This window comes from Dipodomys spectabilis, unplaced genomic scaffold, assembly GCF_019054845.1.
Source record: "Dipodomys spectabilis isolate Male_0828 unplaced genomic scaffold, ASM1905484v1 ptg000333l, whole genome shotgun sequence".
Classification (NCBI taxonomy): Eukaryota; Metazoa; Chordata; class Mammalia; order Rodentia; family Heteromyidae; genus Dipodomys; species Dipodomys spectabilis.
Genome location: NW_024871010.1, coordinates 2,153,102 through 2,162,012, shown reverse-complemented (window position 1 = coordinate 2,162,012; position 8,911 = coordinate 2,153,102). Strand labels below are relative to the sequence as shown.

General features: G+C 38.3%; 1 pseudogene; it reads right to left on the bottom strand.

Annotated features, from left to right (window-relative positions):
• Positions 1–7,838: 7,838 nt before the first annotated feature.
• Positions 7,839–8,649, bottom strand: LOC122095053 (annotated as a pseudogene).
• Positions 8,650–8,911: the final 262 nt, after the last annotated feature.

Below are 8,911 nucleotides of genomic sequence, written 5' to 3'. Positions count from 1 at the left end.
GTCTACAGATACAATCTAGTTCAACAGATACATCTATTCAACATCAAACAACTATATGTTAATGGGCTTCGAAGCACAAAGAAGAATTTGGAAAACCAGAAATTATTAGGGTTAGGGAGAGATGTAGGTAAAAAATAGGAATAGATTGGTGTGGGGAGGCACAGGGAGAGTTAACTATGTCCTAATCACAAGGCAGGAAATACGTTGGGTAGGATGCAAGTAGAGAGAGAGAAAAAAAGAAGAAAGGGAAAGGGGAGTGAAAAGAGACCAGAAAAAAAAATAGAAACATAACAATTGATGTTATTATAGAAATTAAAAGACCATCTATTTAGAGAGGAATGTGAATATATTGAGAGAAGGGAAAGGACATAGAAGAGATGTGAAAAACTTAAAAAAAATGCTTAAAATATTTTATAGGTATAAAGAGGTAGTACTGCTATTAAGGAATTTAAGTCTCAGAGGTTTTGAATTGAGTAATGAATTTGTAGATTAAGTGTGTACCCAATGGGGGATAGGGTCTACTAGTTAACTATGGGTTTATCTGAGGATGTGCTGGACAAGAGTTAAGCCACATAAAGAAGAACAAAAGAGAGGAAAAGCTGGAAAGGATAGGAAAGGGAGAATAAAAGATCAGAAGTTCAGTAGAGCTAGACAAAAAACAAAAAGATAATAAAGAAAGAAAGAAAAAGAGAAAGAAGACAAGAAAAGAAAGGAAAACGCACATTCACGTATTCCTAAAATAAAAATTATAAGAGGAAAAAAAATTACTGGAAAACAATTATTTTTTCAAAAGAGGCAAAAATTAAAGATTAATAAAAGTTTTAGAAAAGGAAAAAAAAATTTTATATATATAATTACCAAAAAAAAAAAAAAAAAGAAGAAGAAAAACAAAAAAAGTTCTTTGATTTTTTTGGGAGGGGTGGGAAAATCCTGCATCTCCCTTGTGTCTGTACCCAGCCTCTTGTTGGAGTCTCTGGTCTGCTTGCGGTCCTGTGGCTTGATTGGTTTCTTAAGTCAGATTGTTCGAACAGGCAGAAAAATGCTCTGCTTTACCCAAGATTTTGAGATCCCCTTCCCAGGTTAGTTTAATGGGAGGGTGATCTGGTTTGAGAATCACAAAAGAGGTGAATGCAGTGATGAGGCTAGGTTCTGGGTGGAGTTGAGGCCTTTCAACAAACAGTAGATTTTCCCTGGGGCTATTTTGTGAAAACCTCACAGAGCCCAGCTTGGAGCCATTCTCAGGGTTTCTGTTTTTCAATTGATTGTGGAGGCTGCTAGAGGGAGAGGCAGCCTCTGGCTCTGGTTACCCAGTGCGGAAAGCCACTCGTATGGCTGGCACCCGAGCTGGGTGACTTTTCCCTGAATGGAGCTGAGTCTGGCAGGTCACGCTGCCATTAAGTTCTTGTGATCTGCTAAATTACTCGTTTTATTCCAAGGCCTGAGCTGTAGCTCGTAGCTCCGCCGAGCTTTGTTAGTATCCAAGATGGAGATCACCGGTGCTGGGGGGGGAGGGGTGGCCTTCCCTCCTCTGCTCCCTGAGAAGGAGTGAGGAAGTCGGGCTTCTACTCATGCTGAGTCTTGGTTCCTGGCTTGTCTCTGGTCCGCAAACTGCAGGATGAAGATGTCTGCTCCTTGTCTGTTCTTGCTGGTGTTGAGTCGAAGCCACTCACCCGCTGCGTCTGGCTCCTTCTTCCCAGACTCTGTGACTCAGTTATGGTGCCCTGCAGTCGCCGCCGCGGCGGCGCTGGCAAACGCTCAGATGTGTCTCTTTGCCTTGATTTCCCCTCTATTGCCTAAACCTCTGTCCTGTGATGGCACACTTGGTGTGGTTCTCTGGCTTAGGGCTGTTCACTGAAACTCTAAAACTGCTTTCTATGCGAGAGCTTGTTCAGATTCCAGCTTCTCCTCCGCCATCTTCCTCCACATTCCCAATAAAATATTTTTTAAAATATAAAAATTAATTTTTTCCCATCAAATTTCAAGCTGATACCATTGGAACTTCTGAGTTCATGTTAAAGAGTGTTTTAGGAGTTTCAAGAAGCTAGTACTAAGTACAAATAACCACAATTTAGTGATAATAAGAAGAGCTCTTTTTATTGTACTCTATGAACAAAAGAAAATTTCTTTTTGTTTCTGTTCACTTAGAACTCTCCTTGCCATCTGCATTGTTCCAAAGTCAAACTAATCACTTATCCTTATCTTTCTTTGGTATCTAGCTTTGGCATGTAATCTGAGATATAAGCAGTATTCTTTTTTCAATTTGGAGGCCTAGCAAGGAGGTGCTCCTTCCGGGTCAAGAGGTTAGACTGGAGGACCCAGCACACTTGCTGTGGTTTCTTTTGCACAGCTCACTGAGGAACTTACTCAAATATGTTTTCAAATTCTACCAATAATTCTTATTAGTATGAGGCACTTAATTAGAAGTCACTTTCTCAAACTCCTATTTGAGTAATAAATAGAATAGGAAAAATGTTGTTTGCTATTTTTATCACTACATATCTTGATGTCTAAGTATAAAAGCCAGACTTACTCTAAGGGCCTAGAATAAGCAAAATGGCTTCTAGAGCTCAGATTATTTCTTTCCACAGAAGATGACAGCAGCAGAAACTGGCAGAAGGAAGAGAAAGTTTAATGTCTCCTTAATTCTTAAGTTTCAATGCTCAATGAGGAATCCTCAGGACTGAGGACAGTTTAAGGACGTAACAGTTCCTGTGCTGTTTTCTATTATAAGAAGCAGACACCAGTCTCCCATCACTCTTTAGGTGACACACATGAGTGGTGATCTTGGTGGGTCCTGAGAGGGTCCAGGACGGCTCTGTCATGATCACTGGAGACTCAGAATTGCTCTCTAAGAGAATGACATAGAGGAAGGTGGTAACAAGACCTGAGATAGGGTTTTGTCAGATCTAGGTGATTTGTAACAGGCACTAATGCCTTCTGACTAAGAATGTGAATATATCATCAGGGTCCGGCACACAAATTTATCATGACACGTTTACCTTGCACCATTTCATAATGAAAGACAAGAAAAGATAATTAATGCCCTCTGGACATGTTTTCATTAATATTTATTAGATAAAAAGTTATAAAATCAAGTTCATGATGAGGAAAAATCCCAGATGAAAACCAAATTTCAGGGGCATTTACAAAAACTGTTGTTCTGTATATATCATATGTGACAAATTATTAAAACTTAAAGAAGCTGTGTACGTTAAATGAATTCTTTTTTACTACTGCTGCAACTTTCTTTTACATTTCAACTACTTAATAAAAAGAAGGTAGGCCAAGCATCACCAGTGGCTCACATCTAGCTTTAACTCTGGCTATTAAGAAGGATGAGACCTGTGGAAAGTGGATTGAAGCTACCCCAGGCAGGAAAATCTGTGAAATTTTATCTCCAATTAACTGTTCAAAATCCAGAAATGGATGTTTGGTTCAAGTTGTAGAGAGTTAGCTATAAGTAAAATAGCCTAAGGTCAGCTCCCTGAGTTCAAACCCCACTATACTCACACACACACACACACACACCCACACACACACACACACAAAACCTATCTCAAAAATAACCAGTGACCAAGGACCAGAAGAAAGATAATATTTTTTCTTTATTTTCTTTCATTTTTTGTCATTTTTTCATTTATCTCTCTTTGGGAAGGTAAAGGGGGCATAGCAATGGAGAGACAAAGGATGAACAAATGCAGCAGTGGCACTCAGTTGAGACTATGTTGAAAGTGCACTATGAAACTTGTTGGTGGGGAAGGAGGGGAAAACTGGAGGAGAAGCAGGGAAAGGGTGACATTGTCCAAATAGAAATATACTCATTGAAGTAGAGCTTTGGCTCAATATGAATGCCATTCTTCAGCAAAAGGGCTCAGGAACACTGCCCAGGCCATAGGTTCAAGCCTCATGACTGACTATATCAAAAACAAAGACAAAAATAGGTAGTCATTACCAAACGTATCTAACAAACCTTCTACATCACAGTAATAAGAAGAAGAAGAAGAAAAAGGAGGAAAAGAAGAAGGAGAAGAAGAAGAAAAAGGAGGAAAAGAAGAAGAAGAAGAAGAAGAAGAAGAAGGAGGAGGAGGAGGAGGAGGAGGAGGAGGAGGAGGAGGAGAAGAAGAAGAAGAAAAAGGAGAAGTTAATAAAAACCAAACCAATGAGAGACAATCTAAGAGAGCAAGGTAAGGGGTGATATTTCCAAAAAGAAATATACTCATACCTGACTTATATGACTATAACCTATGTGTAAATTACCTTTATCATAATATAAAATTTAAATAACAGAAATATAGTGCTGGAGGCATATCTGAAATGGAAGATCATATTAATATGCAATACCAATTTCAAACCCCATTATCAATTTCCCTTTCAAAAATGGCTCTTCTCATCACTTGTACTTTCCCTAGCTTATGAGATGGTGTGCAAACAGTTAAAGGGTGAGGAATGATTCATACATACAAGAGGAATTTAATAGTACCTGTAAAGAGCAGTACTTGCTAGAACACATGTTGACTAGAACACATGTTGATACCATGTTTTCTGAAATATATAAACCTGGTTGAGCTTGCATAGAGGATCCACTCTATCCATGCTGTGGATTCAAAGTTAACTAAAGTCTCTGGACCTCAAATTCTTCATAGGTAACAATAGTTATCTCACAGGATTATGAGACCTGGATGTCATTAAACATGGTGTGGGTTGTGTCTTAAGTGTGTGTGCAACACTCAAACACTGCTGGGGCGAGTAAAAACTGGCGTGATGTTTACCATATTACTTAACAGTAATACAACACCTACTACAAACTCACGCCTATAATCCTACTTATAAAAGAGGCTGAGGCTTCAGGATCTAGGTTCTATGTCAGCCTGGACCGGAAACTGGATGAGACTCATCTCCAATGACCTCTAAAAAGGTTGGAGCTTCGTTCAAATGGTAGAGTGCTAGACTTGAGCATAAATCTCAGGACAGTGACCAGGCCCTGAGTTCAAGCCCTAGGGCCAACACACACACACACACACACACACACACACACACACACACACACACACACACACACACACACAATTTTGTATGTTCCTATCACGTCACTTAATATTTTTCTCTTCGAAGCCCACTAGTTGTTGTTGTTTTTGTTGTTGTTTATGATGATGATGATGACAAGGACTTGCTGTGAAGCTCAGGGTGCTATTAAACTTACAATACCCTTGGGTACTGGGATTACAGGTATGTGTACCATACTTGACTTTACTCACTAACTGTACTTATAACATTTTTCTGAAAGAAATTCATTCAAATTCATGAAGATACTATGGCTTAAAGTTGTTCACACTAATTTTCAAGTGTACAAAATGTAAATAATATAAGTGGATATAGTACTATCCTACCACATGGTAATTCCAGCCAATACTCAGGAACCTGACACAGTAGAATAAGGATTTGAGGTAAGCCTTGTCTACAATGTAGGACTCCTTCTATAAAGGAAAAAAAAGTATAAATATTAATCTACTATGAAACATACAATATGTTAAATTTATATAATGGAACAAATAGATCATTGTTAATGAAAATAAAATGGCTTTTACTAGAAATGAGGAATCAAATGTGCTCACCGTGTAGGTGAGTTAGAAAGTTCTTACCAAAAGCTACATACTTTTCTTGTTTTCTATTCTTCCAAAATTGTTTGCTTTCCAGAATCATGCCTTATCTTTCCTTGCTGGTTTCTTTAGCTTATTTCATACATGCCCACAGCGTCTTCAACTATCATTTATTTATGTGAAGAGCTTGCAAATATCTCTCTTCAGTCCAAACTTCTGGTATGCAACTCTCATCCATATATTCAACTACCATAAATACTTGTGAAACAGTAATCCTGTCTTTCTATTACTGGATATTAATGTGTCAGTAAAATTTTTAGGAAAATAAAGGAATAACATCAATAAATATAACTGATGATTGTAATAGTAATGTTAAACATTACTACAATGCTGATTATTTTCTGAGCAATTTAATATAAAGCTCAAGGAAAGCAACGTTTTTGAGTGCTGATATTGGGGTTTAAACTCAAGACCTTACCTTCTCACTTACGCATTTTCCCTCAAGAGCGGTGTTTTACTCTTGAACCACAGATTCCCTTCCAAATTTATTTTTGGGATTATTTAGATAAGAAACTCATGGTCTTTCCTTCTTGGGCTGGATTTAAACTTGGATTCTCAGATCTCAGTTCTCTGAGTAGATAGAATTACCAGTGTGTGCTAACAATGTTCAGTTTCAAGGAGAGGGCAAGTTTCTGATTTCAAGCTCCAGGAATAGCACCAAAACATATGACATATAAATATACTGATAAACTAAGAAGCCAAACAAACCAAATGTGAGTATCTAGATGGGCGACAGACTTAATAGCATTATTATCACTATTACCTTTCCTAGCATTTTGAATAACCTGAAATTAGGGATTAAAGTCATAGCTTAGTTGGTAAAGTACTAGCTAAAGAGCAACAACATCAAACACCAAGTACAAGTCTCAGTCTCAAACTTTAAATGAAATCTGAAATGATTTTTTCCTTAAATGAAAAATGACCATAGGATACCCCTGATACCTAAATGTATGGTTCAAAGAAGAAAATTGGAAAATGTTCAGGAAGACAGAATTTTAAATCTCAGTGATTACCATATGGACAGTAGATCAGACCATGTGTAACTTCATAATACATGCAGTAGGCTACATTAAGGACTTAAAAATTGTACACATTTACACTCCTCAAAAAAAAAAACACACAACTTACTAGGACACTGGGAATTCACATATGTAATTCTAGCTTAGTGCTCTGCTACTTGAGCTACAAACTCCATTTCCAGCATTTTTGGTGTTTAGTTGGAGATAGGAGTCTCACAGATTTTCCTCCCCTGGCTAGCTTTGAAACAAAATCCTCAGCTCTTTGCTTACTGAGTAAGCTTGAACTGATACTCTTATTTTATTATTCTATTCTTTTGCTTTTCTATGGATATTTAAGTATCATTTTGTTAAGTGGCAAAAAAAACCCTGCTTTTGAACACAGCAGAGAAAATCAATGAAAATAAAAGCTGTGTCTGAATAGATCAATAAATGGATATATATTTTAAAAGACTGATCAAATACAAAATAACAAAACAGAGAAGAAACCAGTTACCAATAACCAAAACAAATGAGTACTTTATCAGAAATCCTACCGTTATAAAATTTAAAAGTACAGTAATAAACAATTTCAGATGATTTATTCAAAGATGAAACCTATCAAACCTACTTAAGGAAGAACGAAAAAAAATGGAATCTACACAAATTTTCTTAATTTACATTTAAATGCATTGCAATCTATAAAACTCTAGGTACTGATGAATTTATTATTGACTTTCCTAAAACTTTGAAGAGATCATTTTGATTCTACAAAAATATTTCCTTAGAAAGTGAGGAAATACTATTTGCCCTCTTAAAAGTTTCTCATAAAAAAATATCTGGCTGAATTTCGTCTGGAATTATACTCTATGTACTGAGCAATTAAGGAGAATTGTTTCAGGACATTGAGTCTTCTAATCATTAACTACTTGATCGTTCATTTACTTAGTCCTTATTTTTTTGTATTTTTTTGTATAACATTTGAAAGGTTTTATAAAATCCATTAAAGATATACTTCTGAATTGGAAAACCTTTTGGAGGGAATTTACTCAAAGCACAATGATATATTTTAGGCATCTCAGTATTTAGAGCTGTGAGTATGAAATCCATGAATAGTATAACTTGTCTTTAAGGAAGTTTTTAATACATAGAGCATAACTAAGAAAAATTGTAGTTGATAGAGTAACTAAGGGAGGCCAGGACATGGCCAAGTGCCTCTATAGGAAGACAAAGCTTGGGATGTACCCTGAGGGAGAACTCTCCTGTCCTGTTCTGTCCTGTCGAGCTACTTGTCATGTATTGGGTGCCTGTACAGGGAGGGCTGGCACTGCTCTCACAGCACCATGAACATGGTCAGCTTGCCGCCATCCACGGCCAGCAGCAGAAATCAGATGAAGTGGAGCAGGGATTGGATGGAGGGTGGCCGGTGCTTGATGGATGTTGCTTCTGTGCATACATGATGAAGACCACAGACCTGGTTTTGTTTTCCAATAGAAAAACTACAGCACTACCTGAGCCACAAGTATGAACACTTGCCATGGAAGCTGTGGGCCATGGAGTCCTCCACCAGCATGTTGGCACAGCCCTCACTGTCTGTAGAGTGTAGAAAGTAGTATCAAGATTCCCAGTAGTTCGGCTCTTTCCACAGGGTCAGGGCTCAAAATGGAAGGAGCTAAGGGTGGCCCATTTCCAGGAACCCCAACTGGAACAGTTCAGGGCTCTGGAGAAGGGGCCCATCAACTGAACACCCAAACCAGACACTACATCCATTTCTGCCTACTTCAGGGACTCCAACACCTGCATGGACAGCTCTGCTGTGCTGTTTTGCTGGCCATGAGGGAAGAACAAAAATATGCTCCTGAGCACATGAGCTCTTGGGCCTCAGAGGGCTTGCTCTGGGACATGTACCTGAAGAAGATGGTCGAGTACATTTGGTGTGCCCCATACTGGCTGCCTTTCTCCATGCAGCTTAACTTGCATGTGATTGTGGGCTTCATTGTGGGAGCCTTCCTGCTCCACCATCGCTGCTGCCAATGTGGCCCAAATAGTATAATCTTTAGAAAGACTAGGCCAAAGCCTGAGAATATTAATGCAAGGAACTGGGTACATCAAAGAAGAGGGTGGGGAAAGGGTAGACAAATGAAGAGAGGAAGGGGCAGAATGTAGTCAAGCTCATTGGGAGAAAGTGAGGGAATAGAAGATGCTGTATGAAAGGAAATGTTCTCATCTGACTTATGCAAATGAAATCCCTCTACACAA